Source organism: Asterias amurensis, chromosome 16 (genome assembly GCF_032118995.1).
Source record: "Asterias amurensis chromosome 16, ASM3211899v1".
Lineage (NCBI taxonomy): Eukaryota > Metazoa > Echinodermata > Asteroidea > Forcipulatida > Asteriidae > Asterias > Asterias amurensis.
In genome coordinates this window covers 5,418,889-5,433,920 of record NC_092663.1, presented here as the reverse complement: position 1 = coordinate 5,433,920, position 15,032 = coordinate 5,418,889, and positions in this window count along the sequence as shown.

Genomic DNA, 15,032 nt, shown 5'->3' with positions numbered 1-15,032 from the left:
ACTAACCGGTTGACTAATGTACCGTTTCATTGTGCTGCTTAACTCACAATAATTATTATCATAAAACCTTACTTCGTAACGAGTAATGGGGAGAAGTTGATAGTATAAAACATTGTGAGAAACGGCTCCTCCTGAAGTGACGTAGTTTTCGATAAAGAAGTAATTTTTCACGAATTTTATTTCGAGACCTCAAGTTTAGAACTTGAGGTCTCGAAATCAAGCAACTGAAAGGATGTGACAAGGGCGTTTTTTGTTTCATAGTTATATCGCAACTCCGACGACCGATCGAGCTCAAATTTTCACAGGTTTGTTATTTTTTATGCATATGTTGAGATACACCAGGTGAGAAGACTGGTCTTTGACAATTACCAATAGTGTACACTGTCTTTAAGCACACAAAGTAGCTCAGCAAAGCAAAATTATGCTTAGTTGAATAAGGTTACCAGCCACAATACTATGTCTCATGTACAATTTGTGATTGGTATCATGATCATTTCTGCTAAGCAAAACATTTTCTGCTTATGAGAAGCTCTATAGAATTGGGTCCTGATGTTTAGCTTGCTCATGAGTACGTGGAGTACGTGTATTTTGATTATGTCCGCATGATACTTTTAACTACTATATTATACTTTTTGAAACTTTTTAAATGATGTTTGACTCACCCAGAACAGCTTTTGTCAATCTTGATTGTAGTGGTGTTTGTTATAAATGTGAAAGTCAAACACATCCATGAATTCGCTGAAGCACGGAGGAAGGAAATTGATGTGTACCTAGAATCACACAAAAACAACTTGACGTGTGTCTCTACACAAAATGGAGTTTCATATTACAAATTAAAAATATTCTTAATGAAATAATTACAGACTGGAAATCCACTATTTAAAAACAACGGAAGTTGCTTTTCACAACACGTTAGTCTTGCTGGACTAGTCTGGTGGAGCATTGTGAGTTTAAAATTAAAAAGGAAATTAATTTCGACATCGAAGCGAAGGGTACTGTCTGAGAGCTGTTTGTCAGACGTGGCAATGGTTGCATAATCTTAAAGCTTTCCAAGGGTTATAAACAGCCTATTGCTGGTAGTACTGTTACTTTATTCCGAAAAGTGTAGTTATATAGGTCTGTATGATTGGTAAAAAATGCGATTGGCGAAACTTATTTTGTAACGAACTACAGCAGCTTTGGAAAGTATAATGCCTTTTTTATTGTTTAATGTTTTGCTTCTTCGATTTAAAAAAAAACAACTTTCCACTTGCGGTTATAGAAAAAGATATCATGTTTTTACCCCCCCCCCACAATTTTAAACTGAGAATCGGTACTGACTGTTTTTACAATTGCATATTTATTTTCCTGCGTGGACAAATAGACTGCTTAAAATTTTCGGCATAATTTCAAATCGTTGCACTTTTTGAAATGAGTTTTCACAGGCTAGTTTAATGATTATATCTACAGGATTGAAACATACAGTGGGTTCAATTACCAAAAGTGTACAATCCCTTAACTGTCCGCCAATGCTTCAAACACTTATCACGAAACTTGTTTAACTTAATTGATTTGTATTTTGCTTGCTGTATTTAGCATCATAACACACATTAATTGGCTTAAATTACACATCAATAGCTGACTGTCAGTAAGAAAAATAAACTGCATCAAATTATTTATTGGCCATCAACATTGAATACTTAGACAAACATATCATTAAAACAAAATATGATTAAAAATCACAGGCATTTACTCGGGTAAGGTTTGTTTTCACAGAACTCGGGTAAGTACTGAGAATAGAAAGCTAACACACATCCGCGTATATTGATAAAACCACAATATTCTTTATCCCAGATCCAGATTTATCACGTTAACTTATCTGGGTTACTAAGTTAATTTGGAACACGGATTTCAAGGATAATATCTCTCAAACTCGAAATTTAATGATAATGTTTCTTGGAATCTAGGAATAAGATTAAAAGGTATTTTGGAAATATGTAATTCAATGATATAAGTATTTCGGAATCTCGAGACTCAAACGTAAACTATCTTGGAAATATATTCATGATAACCTTGAGAAGATGCGATTTCTCAGTAACTTGACGGATGCACCGCAATAGATAAGCTTTATACATCAAGAGCTGATGATGTAGGCTTCGAACCAAGAGTTGTTGTTGACGTTAAATTTTAAAGACAGTGGACACTATTGGTAATTGTCAAAGACTAGCCTTCACAGTTTGTGTACCTCAACATGTGCGTAAAATAACAAACCTGTGAAAATTTGAGCGTGATCGGTCATCGAACTTGCGAGATAATAATGAAAGAAAAAAACACACTTATCTCACGAAGTTGTGTGCGTCTAGATGGTTGATTTCGATACCTCAAGTTCTAAATCTGAGGTCTTGAAATCAAATTAGTGGAAAATTACTTCTGTCTCGAAAACTATGGCACTTCAGATGGAGCTGTTTCTCACAATGTTTTATACCATCAACCTCTCCCCATTACTCGTCACCAAAAAAGGTTTTATGCTAAAAATTATTTTGAGTTATTACCAATAGTGTCCACTGCCTTTAAGAGTGATGACCAGATAAATATCTTCCCTTCAAATGTATGATACATGACAGGTAGAACACATCTGAAAATTAAATAGCTATCTTTAACAAACCAAACACACTTAAACGTTTGCATCTGACATTGTATTCCCTGCAATGTAAATATTGTCAGACTTTATAAAATGTTTACATAGCTGTTTGCTCTCATCTTTCAGATCAATACAAAGGATTGTCACAAAGAAATATTAATATTTGTTCATTGTGCGAACAAAGAAGTGCCCGACTTAATCATGAACATGATTTTATCACAACCCGAGCGCGACACGTAAATTTGTGGTTTTTATTAATGTGTTTAATTCTTAATTGATGAAAGAAGAAAGGTCAGGTGGCTGTAAACACATGAGTCGTTTATATTGGTGCCCCACAAGGAAAGCGAGTCAGTTATTTACGGTGTTTGTCTTCAATCAATTTATTTCACTCATTCAGCTAACACGAAAAGTGCCCATCTGCTCATCTGCTATCAGAATAGCTAAAAGTCAGATCTAACGTTATTGTTTATGGAGGCAAAAAGTGGCGACTTGTTTGCTTTTCTGCTTTTAGCAAACCGTGAAGGTTTTGTCTTCACAGTATCGAGACATGTCATAACAAGGCTATTAATCTTCAAGTCTACCGACTGTTAATTTACTGATGACTAAACTGCACTAACAAAGAATAACGAACTGGGCTTTCATAGTCAAACACTAATTTATTCATTCCTTTAGATGCCATGTGCTTCCTAGTCTTGGCCCAACACTATGGTGCTTGATATTGGACAGTGTACTACGCGCAGTTGTTAATCGCCAAAGCGCGCCCGCCACGGTATGATTTAGTTAACTGGCGAGCTTGAAATCTAGACTATACTGGCAAGGTATAGTCTAGATTTCAAGCTCGCTAGTTAATCATACTGTGGCGGGCGCGCTTTGGCGATTTACAACTGCGCGTAGTTCACTATCCAATATCAAGCACCATAGTCTTGGGCCAAGATTATGTGCCTCCTGGTGCTTGTGGTACTATACAAAATAACCATGTGTGTAAAGATGCAGTACCCGCAGCTAAAACAAAGGATTTGAACTGCCGCTAGCTACCGGGCAATGTCGGTTGTCTACATGACACTCACTCTAGAATTGCAAAGGTCGCGGGTTCGAATCCCACTCGAGTAATTTATGCCTGTGATTTGTTTTACAGAACTTGGGAAAGTACCGTACTGAGTTTACAGTGCTAACACACATCGGTGTATGGGTAAAACCAAAATTGATATGAAAAGTATAAGCAAGAAATGAAGCTAACCTTGCAGGATCCATTACCCGGTTTTACCCCTCAGCCTCCACCCCCTCCCACTCCCTAAACGGCTTATCTGTTCAAAGCCGACTGTAAACATAGAGCTACCTCTATGCTGTAAAATACCTTATGCTTATTAGTGGCCTGTGAGCTTCAAACAAAAAGAGAGTTTTGTTTAGCGGATTCAGGGAATCGACACCAGATTAAAATATTGAGTCGATATTAACATTGACCTTTCTTTACAACTTTTTATTTCTGCATACAGCAACTCAAAGCAAACTTTTGTAAATACAATCATTGCTAGATTCACAGCTTGTGTTTTTTATCCGTTACCATCAAGATGTATAAGATGTATATAATGATCATATACACAAGAGAATCACTGTGGAAAACAAATAAGATACGGTCTACTCTAGACATAAGGGAGGTTTCGTATGCGAACGGGTACTGTTAGTGCGACGGATACGTCATCGTTTTGACGTCATACGCTACTCCCTATCCGCTGTACGTGCAAACGACACCGATACATGTATCCTGCCTGCTACACGTAATTTTACGGATAGCTAAACGTATGTGTATGCGTATCCGTTCGCGTGCGAAATCTCTATGTGCAAAAACCAATACGCTTAGAGGATAAATTGACCATTTTTTAAGTATGAGTTATGCTCTATTTTGAATCCTTAAATCTTCAGGTGTGTTGATCCTAAAACACTGTATCTAAAAGTCCTATCTCTATACACTTTGCAAAAACAACGCTTAGTCCTTAATAAACCATTATTTAAGTATGAGTTATGATGTTCTATTTAGATCCTAAAATTGATCTTCGTGAGATACAAATTATTGTATTACAACTTTATCTCTATAAACCGTTATCTATGATCTTAAACACAAAAATGAAAGAAAATGTTTAAGGGTAACTTTAACTATATTAACTTGTGTCCCATTAAGTATTGCCGATGATTATTTGCGTGCCTTTTTGCATTCTTAAGGCTGACTGTGAAAATTTGTATTTTTTTCTCGTTTAACTCGCCTTTAATGACATATATAATTACCCGACGTCCACATAATGACACTGTCAAATTGCGAATAAACAAAGCTTGGCTAGCTACAAGGGAAACAAATGGATATACATTTTCTAAATAATTTTTTACAAAGAAGTGTCATGGCGTCTACGATTCAGAGACCAACATGCATTTTTTTTTTTTTTTTTACAAATCATTGTTTTAATATCATTCAAGGCCGATTTTAATAAAACTTCTGCAAGGACAATTTGTCACCAATAACATTTCATTTTCTATCGGAAAGCCATTTTTTAAACCCCCTCCCTAAAGAGTGAATAAAAGCCCGCGTTTTCAAAGCTGCTCATAGTCTTGCCCTTCCGGTTGATAGAAGAACATGCACATATTTCCATCCTCCGTGACTAAAGGCCTATACGTTTTGTTTAGTCTAGTTTCGGTTTTTGTCCTCTTCCATTTCCCTTCTTTCATAACTTTCGAAATGTCATTCTTTAATTCTTTCTTCCTCACCGCGACGCTACGTTCTTGAGTAGCGGACGAATTCAGCAAACTGGTGACTATTGGAAATAACCTAACCAATATTACTGTGGAGAACAGATTGACAGTGGTAGATAAATGATATACAGAGTTAGTCTCTTCCAGAAGTTTGACCCAAAACAAAGTCAATATTGAGATTACAAAGAGTTGTAGACATGTCAGGGCAACATGAACTCTTTTTGGACGGTATTTTTTAACAATTAGCTCGAACAAACGAATGTTCAATGTTGGTATTCCGTCGACAATGGAGCAGATCTCGTCCATAGCGAGGAGCGCTTCCTCACCCGTGGCGTCTGGCTTATTAATTTCAATTGACGAGGCTATATCCCGGAGCTCTACCTCAGCCGTGATGTCTGAGTTATTAGTTTCATTTGATCTACCTCTCACATCTTCCTGATTTTTCTTGGGTCTTGTTGAGGAGACCTCTTTATCATGCAGGGTTTCTACCTCCTCCATGACGTCTTTTAATAAGACGCAATACCCATCGTAATATCCCACAATTGCATCAACGATGTACTTAGCTAAGAAAAACAATGCCAACATAAATGGGCCAACCTTGTCAGCGTTTATCACAGTACCCATAAAAGTATGCACAAGTACTTCTGAAACATAGCAGAGGTTCATTACCAACTTGTAGATAAAAACGCAAGTTGCGCACAGCAATAAAAAAAACCCCACACCTTTTCGACAATATTTTGAACATTCACCTTCTTCGCTCGGGACAAATGTCTGAAAGAATGTTTTCATGAAAAAAAACAAAGGTAGTGTTTCTACAGCAAAGCGTAGCAAGCTCATCAACAATTTAATGAGATACAATGGAAAACATACAATAATGCAGATTACAGTTTTAATACGGTTATCTGATGAGCAACAAGTTTTATACTTAGCCATTGGCCGGATGATCAACACAATCATCCACTGTCTCCAATCAAGAAGCATCTTTGCGCCATGATGCATATCATGAAAGAAGGCTTGGTAACGCTTAACAAAGGAAGGTTTACCTTCAGAGACCGTCTCTTCACTCTTCTTACATTTACAAAACGGTTGCTCACCTTGGATAATTATTTTATACAGTAATACAAGAAAAAAAATGACTACGAATATGTTCAGGAAAGCATACAAAAACCCTTCCCAAAAGGAGTTAAGGAGGTTGGAATGATATAGGGCACTGTGTCTCCTTTCATAGCTCTCTGGATTTGTCCTGAGTAAGTGCAACAGGGGAATATATTCCATCATCACAAATGCTACAAAAAACAAAGTACACCTCATGATTAAAATGCAGTTGTTATTATTTCCCCAGTTACATAGCGTGTAATTAAGCCCAAGTGGGAGATCCGATTTCAGACTCAGTCTTTCGACACCCTTTTCTGTATCTTTCTCCGGTGGATTTTGCTGGAGTAAAAAACCCAAAGCCATTGGTGAAAACAGAGCCAAGATAACACTAAATGAGCGGATCCATATTAGCCAGAATTCGGTAGGCAAGACTCTTATCTGATGGCCGTCTCTTTGCCAGCAGTCAAATCCACTTGTTTCTTCCATCAATTTGTACGGGCTAACAAAAATCCAATCTCTTACACTATGATCCAGTTGTTTCTCAAGACACATCAACTCCTCATCATCCTCACCCTCCTCAGCCTGATGTGTACCATCTTCTCCTTTCGTAAAGTCTTGAAGAAGTCTTTTGATCTCCTCAATTGTCTCTTCATCAGTTGAATTTGGTTCGTTGCAAACAGAAGATGCATTTATCTTCACTGTTAATGAGAACACGCCAGGTTTTAATGTTGCCAGTGACATAATCTTGAAATCAAAGGGAGCACCAAGTAACAGTTTTCCCCTACCTCCTTTGGACCACACCCATGTCAGTGGATCAATAATGTCTCCGATGTCCTCTAAGTAGGCCGAAGGGTCGTCAAAATCCACGTTTACGAAATCAAGTATCAGGTAGACGAAAATGGCGCCCTCTTTTACAAGTCTTTTGAACTCTTTCTCCGGTTGAAACGATTCGGAAGTAAAAATGGAGAAGTTGCAATATGGCGGCGAAGTGTTAATTGTATGAGAGGATCTACTTTTCAGCAAATCCCCTCCAATGCCCACCTTATCTCCACCTAATGTTGGTCCGAGAACCGACTGACGTGCTGGTGCACCATGAAGCAGCCCAAACAAGGCAAGAAATACAACCAAGAAGAAAGTCATGTCGGTAGTATGCCTACATCTGCTACCCATGCTGGATTCCCTCTGGATTAATACATTCATCTTTAAAATCGTAGTTAAAAAACGAATAACTTAAACGCTGGTTTGTGTACAAGGCCTTCCAAACTCAGACTGTTCTGAACATTGTTTCAAGTGCTGCCATTTGACCCGATCGATAAGCATTCGATTTGGGCGTTTTCGGCAGGGCTGTGACTGAAGGGCCCAACACCGATGTTGTTTTTGCAAATAACAACATGAGCGGGGAAAAGGGGAATTCCCAAATATTTCACAACTCGAGCGTGCTTTACAAATTTGTTTACCAACTCAACTCGAATACGAAAAGGGGCAAAGATTAAAAGATTTTCTGCTTATGAGAAGCTCTATAGAATTGGGTCCTGATGTTTAGCTTGCTCATGAGTACGTGGAGTACGTGCATTTTGATTATGTCCGCATGATACTTTCAACTAATATATTATACCCTTTGAAACTTATCTTTTTAAATGATATTTGACTCGCCCAGAACAGCTTTTGTCAATCTTGATTGTAGTGGTATTTGTTATAAATGTGAAAGTCAAACACATCCATGAATTCTCTGAAGCACGAAGGAAACTTATGTGTACCTAGACTCACACAAAAACAACTTGACGTGTGTCTCTACACAAAATGGAGTTTCATATTACAAATTAAAAATATTCTTAATGGAATAATTAGAGAATGGAAATCCACTATTTAAAAACAACGGAAGTTGCTTTTCACAACACGTTAGTCTAGCTGGACTAGTCTGGTGGAGCATTGTGAGTTTAAAATTAAAAAGGAAATTAATTTCGACATCGAAGCGAAGGGTACTGTCTGAGAGCTGTTTGTCAGACGTGGCAATGGTTGCATAATCTTAAAGCTTTCCAAGGGTTATAAACAGCCTATTGCTGGTAGAACTGTTACTTTATTCCGAAAAGTGTAGTTATATAGGTCTGTATGATTGGTAAAAAATGCGATTGGCGAAACTTATTTTGTAACGAACTACAGCAGCTTTGGAAAGTATAATGCCTTTTTTATTGTTTAATGTTTTGCTTCTTCGATTTAAAAAAAAAACAACTTTCCACTTGCGGTTATAGAAAAAGATATCATGTTTTTACCCCCCCCCCACAATTTTAAACTGAGAATCGGTACTGACTGTTTTTACAATTGCATATTTATTTTCCTGCGTGGACAAATAGACTGCTTAAAATTTTCGGCATAATTTCAAATCGTTGCACTTTTTGAAATGAGTTTTCACAGGCTAGTTTAATGATTATATCTACAGGATTGAAACATACAGTGGGTTCAATTACCAAAAGTGTACAATCCCTTAACTGTCCGCCAATGCTTCAAACACTTATCACGAAACTTGTTTAACTTAATTGATTTGTATTTTGCTTGCTGTATTTAGCTTCATAACACACATTAATTGGCTTAAATTACACATCAATAGCTGAATGTCAGTAAGAAAAATAAACTGCATCAAATTATTTATTGGCCATCAACATTGAATACTTAGACAAACATATCATTAAAACAAAATATGATTAAAAATCACAGGCATTTACTCGGGTAAGGTTTGTTTTCACAGAACTCGGGTAAGTACTGAGAATAGAAAGCTAACACACATCCGCGTATATTGATAAAACCACAATATTCTTTATCCCAGATCCAGATTTATCACGTTAACTTATCTGGGTTACTAAGTTAATTTGGAACACGGATTTCAAGGATAATATCTCTCAAACTCGAAATTTAATGATAATGTTTCTTGGAATCTAGGAATAAGATTAAAAGGTATTTTGGAAATATGTAATTCAATGATATAAGTATTTCGGAATCTCGAGACTCAAACGTAAACTATCTTGGAAATATATTCATGATAACCTTGAGAAGATGCGATTTCTCAGTAACTTGACGGATGCACCGCAATAGATAAGCTTTATACATCAAGAGCTGATGATGTAGGCTTCGAACCAAGAGTTGTTGTTGACGTTAAATTTTAAAGACAGTGGACACTATTGGTAATTGTCAAAGACTAGCCTTCACAGTTTGTGTACCTCAACATGTGCGTAAAATAACAAACCTGTGAAAATTTGAGCGTGATCGGTCATCGAACTTGCGAGATAATAATGAAAGAAAAAAAACACACTTATCTCACGAAGTTGTGTGCGTCTAGATGGTTGATTTCGATACCTCAAGTTCTGAATCTGAGGTCTTGAAATCAAATTCGTGGAAAATTACTTCTGTCTCGAAAACTATGGCACTTCAGATGGAGCTGTTTCTCACAATGTTTTATACCATCAACCTCTCCCCATTACTCGTCACCAAAAAAGGTTTTATGCTAAAAATTATTTTGAGTTATTACCAATAGTGTCCACTGCCTTTAAGAGTGATGACCAGATAAATATCTTCCCTTCAAATGTATGATACATGACTGGTAGAACACATCTGAAAATTAAATAGCTATCTTTAACAAACCAAACACACTTAAACGTTTGCATCTGACATTGTATTCCCTGCAATGTAAATATTGTCAGACTTTATAAAATGTTTACATAGCTGTTTGCTCTCATCTTTCAGATCAATACAAAGGATTGTCACAAAGAAATATTAATATTTGTTCATTGTGCGAACAAAGAAGTGCCCGACTTAATCATGAACATGATTTTATCACAACCCGAGCGCGACACGTAAATTTGTGGTTTTTATTAATGTGTTTAATTCTTAATTGATGAAAGAAGAAAGGTCAGGTGGCTGTGAGCACATGAGTCGTTTATATTGGTGCCCCACAAGGAAAGCGAGTCAGTTATTTACGGTGTTTGTCTTCAATCAATTTATTTCACTCATTCAGCTAACACGAAAAGTGCCCATCTGCTCATCTGCTATCAGAATAGCTAAAAGTCAGATCTAACGTTATTGTTTATGGAGGCAAAAAGTGGCGACTTGTTTGCTTTTCTGCTTTTAGCAAACCGTGAAGGTTTTGTCTTCACAGTATCGAGACATGTCATAACAAGGCTATTAATCTTCAAGTTTACCGACTGTTAATTTACTGATGACTAAACTGCACTAACAAAGAATAACGAACTGGGCTTTCATAGTCAAACACTAACTTATTCATTCCTTTAGATGCCATGTGCCTCCTAGTCTTGGCCCAACACTATGGTGCTTGATATTGGGCAGTGTACTACGCGCAGTTGTTAATCGCCAAAGCGCGCCCGGTATGATTTAGTTAACTGGCGAGCTTGAAATCTAGACTATACTGGCAAGGATTAGTCTTCGCTCGGACGCAGCGGCCAGACTATCCAGGACCGCTGCGGGATGGGCTAATCGCTTGCACAGATTCTTGTTCAGGAAGTACGTCATGTATGCAGTGCATAGAAACATGGCGCAGTGTGAGTGTGATGCATGATGGGACTGCGCATTATTGAACCAATGTGCGTGCATGATACGTTTGCCCATTCCAGCGCCTTTGGTTAAAGCAATGCGCTGGGGACGAGCGAAGGTTTAGTCTAGATTTCAAGCTCGCTAGTTAATCATACCGTGGCGGGCGCGCTTTGGCGATTTACAATTGCGCGTAGTTCACTATCCAATATCAAGCACCATAGTCTTGGGCCAAGACTATGTGCCTTCTGGTGCTTGTGGTACTATACAAAATAACCATGTGTGTAAAAGATGCAGTACCCGCAGCTAAGACAAAGGATTTGAACTGCCGCTAGCTACCGGGCAATCTCGGTTGTCTACATGGCACTCACTCTAGAATTGCAAAGGTCGCGGGTTCGAATCCCACTCGAGTAATTTATGCCTGTGATTTGTTTTACAGAACTTGGGAAAGTACCGTACTGAGTTTACAGTGCTAACACACATCGGTGTATGGGTAAAACCAAAATTGATATGAAAAGTATAAGCAAGAAATGAAGCTAACCTTGCAGCATCCATTACCCGGTTTTACCCCTCAGCCTCCACCCCCTCCCACTCCCTAAACGGCTTATCTGTTCAAAGCCGACCGTAAACATAGAGCTACCTCTATGCTGTAAAATACCTTATGCTTATTAGTGGCCTGTGAGCTTCAAACAAAAAGAAAGTTTTGTTTAGCGGATTCAGGGAATCGACACCAGATTAAAATATTGAGTCGATATTAACATTGAATTTTCTTTACAACTTTTTATTTTTGCATACAGCAACTCAAAGCAAACTTTTGTAAATACAATCATTGCTAGATGCACAGCTTGTGTTTATTATCCGTTACCATCAAGATGTATAAGATGTATAATGATCATATACACAAGAGAATCACTGTGGAAAACACATAAGATACGGTCTACTCAAGACATAAGGGAGGTTTCGTATGCGAACGGGTACTGTTAGTGCGACGGATACGTCATCATTTTGACGTCATACGCTACTCCCTATCCGCTGTACGTGCAAACGACACCGATACATGTATCCTGCCTGCTACACGTAATTTTACGGATAGCTAAACGTATGTGTATGCGTATCCGTTCGCGTGCGAAATCTCTATGTGCAAAAACCAATACGCTTAGAGGATAAATTGACCATTTTTTAAGTATGAGTTATGCTCTATTTTGAATCCTTAAATCTTCAGGTGTGTTGATCCTAAAACACTGTATCTAAAAGTCCTATCTCTATACACTTTGCAAAAACAACGCTTAGTCCTTAATAAACCATTATTTAAGTATGAGTTATGATGTTCTATTTAAATCCTAAAATTGATCTTCGTGAGATACAAATTATTGTATTACAACTTTATCTCTATAAACCGTTATCTATGATCTTAAACACAAAAATGAAAGAAAATGTTTAAGGGTAACTTTAACTATATTAACTTGTGTCCCATTAAGTATTGCCGATGATTATTTGCGTGCCTTTTTGCATTCTTAAGGCTGACTGTGAAAATTTGTATTTTTTTCTCGTTTAACTCGCCTTTAATGACATATATAATTACCCGACGTCCACATAATGACACTGTCAAATTGCGAATAAACAAAGCTTGGCTAGCTACAAGGGAAACAAATGGATATACATTTTCTAAATAATTATTTACAAAGAAGTGTCATGGCGTCTACGATTCAGAGACCAACATGCATTTTTTTTTTTTTTTTTTACAAATCATTGTTTTAATATCATTCAAGGCCGATTTTAATAAAACTTCTGCAAGGACAATTTGTCACCAATAACATTTCATTTTCTATCGGAAAGCCATTTTTTAAACCCCCTCCCTAAAGAGTGAATAAAAGCCCGCGTTTTCAAAGCTGCTCATAGTCTTGCCCTTCCGGTTGATAGAAGAACATGCACATATTTCCATCTTCCGTGACTAAAGGCCTATACGTTTTGTTTAGTCTAGTTTCGGTTTTTGTCCTCTTCCATTTCCCTTCTTTCATAACTTTCGAAATGTCATTCTTTAATTCTTTCTTCCTCACCGCGACGCTACGTTCTTGAGTAGCGGACGAATTCAGCAAACTGGTGACTATTGGAAATAACCTAACCAATATTACTGTGGAGAACAGATTGACAGTGGTAGATAAATGATATACAGAGTTAGTCTCTTCCAGAAGTTTGACCCAAAACAAAGTCAATATTGAGATTACAAAGAGTTGTAGACATGTCAGGGCAACATGAACTCTTTTTGGACGGTATTTTTTAACAATTAGCTCGAACAAACGAATGTTCAATGTTGGTATTCCGTCGACAATGGAGCAGATCTCGTCCATAGCGAGGAGCGCTTCCTCACCCGTGGCGTCTGGCTTATTAATTTCAATTGACGAGGCTATATCCCGGAGCTCTACCTCAGCCGTGATGTCTGAGTTATTAGTTTCATTTGATCTACCTCTCACATCTTCCTGATTTTTCTTGGGTCTTGTTGAGGAGACCTCTTTATCATGCAGGGTTTCTACCTCCTCCATGACGTCTTTTAATAAGACGCAATACCCATCGTAATATCCCACAATTGCATCAACGATGTACTTAGCCAAGAAAAACAATGCCAACATAAATGGGCCAACCTTGTCAGCGTTTATCACAGTACCCATAAAAGTATGCACAAGTACTTCTGAAACATAGCAGAGGTTCATTACCAACTTGTAGATAAAAACGCAAGTTGCGCACAGCAATAAAAAAAACCCCACACCTTTTCGACAATATTTTGAACATTCACCTTCTTCGCTCGGGACAAATGTCTGAAAGAATGTTTTCATGAAAAAAAACAAAGGTAGTGTATCTACAGCAAAGCGTAGCAAGCTCATCAACAATTTAATGAGATACAATGGAAAACATACAATAATGCAGATTACAGTTTTAATACGGTTATCTGATGAGCAACAAGTTTTATACTCAGCCATTGGCCGGATAATCAACACAATCATCCACTGTCTCCAATCAAGAAGCATCTTTGCGCCATGATGCATATCATGAAAGAAGGCTTGGTAACGCTTAACAAAGGAAGGTTTACCTTCAGAGACCGTCTCTTCACTCTTCTTACATTTACAAAACGGTTGCTCACCTTGGATAATTATTTTATACAGTAATACAAGAAAAAAAATGACTACGAATATGTTCAGGAAAGCATACAAGAACCCTTCCCAAAAGGAGTTAAGGAGGTTGGAATGATATAGGGCACTGTGTCTCCTTTCATAGCTCTCTGGATTTGTCCTGAGTAAGTGCAACAGGGGAATATATTCCATCATCACAAACGCTACAAAAAACAAAGTACACCTCATGATTAAAATGCAGTTGTTATTATTTCCCCAGTTACATAGCGTGTAATTAAGCCCAAGTGGGAGATCCGATTTCAGACTCAGTCTTTCGACACCCTTTTCTGTATCTTTCTCCGGTGGATTTTGCTGGAGTAAAAAACCCAAAGCCATTGGTGAAAACAGAGCCAAGATAACACTAAATGAGCGGATCCATATTAGCCAGAATTCGGTAGGCAAGACTCTTATCTGATGGCCGTCTCTTTGCCAGCAGTCAAATCCACTTGTTTCTTCCATCAATTTGTACGGGCTAACAAAAATCCAATCTCTTACACTATGATCCAGTTGTTTCTCAAGACACATCAACTCCTCATCATCCTCACCCTCCTCAGCCTGATGTGTACCATCTTCTCCTTTCGTAAAGTCTTGAAGAAGTCTTTTGATCTCCTCAATTGTCTCTTCATCAGTTGAATTTGGTTCGTTGCAAACAGAAGATGCATTTATCTTCACTGTTAATGAGAACACGCCAGGTTTTAATGTTGCCAGTGACATAATCTTGAAATCAAAGGGAGCACCAAGTAACAGTTTTCCCCTACCTCCTTTGGACCACACCCATGTCAGTGGATCAATAATGTCTCCGATGTCCTCTAAGTAGGCCGAAGGGTCGTCAAAATCCACGTTTACGAAATCAAGATTCAGGTAGACGAAAATGGCGC